Genomic DNA, 522 nt, shown 5'->3' on the forward strand with positions numbered 1-522 from the left:
AACAGACATAAAAAGCATCGTGGCGGCGGTGGGTGCACGTGCGCTCGAGTTAGTGTGATGATCAAGAACTGGAGAACACATCGAGCCATTTATGAAGGTGGCATTCACTTTGACTTGACGTTATTGGAGGAGTGAAGTGGTGTCAGGCAGACATGGTGGTCGGATGGGGGGGACTGCATTCACTTCTTTTGCTGTCTGTGATTGTGAGTGCATGAGTTGGAGTGAGTTAGGTTGCCACTTCTCTCCAGATGAGTTTCGCCGAGTTTACATCCGGGTTTTTCCCTAGGCAATGGGAGTCGCACTACCGCTGTTCCTTAGGCAAAGTGAAATAAATTCGCCGCACCGTCACAAAAAATAGTCCTCTTCCCAAACACGTTTTGTTGAAACTTTACGCCCACTTCCCCGCCAGGATTCTGGCTTTAACGGGAATCGTGATGTTTTTGAGTCGCTTGGATGCGCGTTTGTGAGTATTTACGCTTTCTGACTGTTACTTTTCTCACCCCCTTCGTCTCCCTCTTCCTG

The sequence above is a fragment of the Myxocyprinus asiaticus genome, chromosome 48 (assembly GCF_019703515.2).
Source record: "Myxocyprinus asiaticus isolate MX2 ecotype Aquarium Trade chromosome 48, UBuf_Myxa_2, whole genome shotgun sequence".
Lineage (NCBI taxonomy): Eukaryota > Metazoa > Chordata > Actinopteri > Cypriniformes > Catostomidae > Myxocyprinus > Myxocyprinus asiaticus.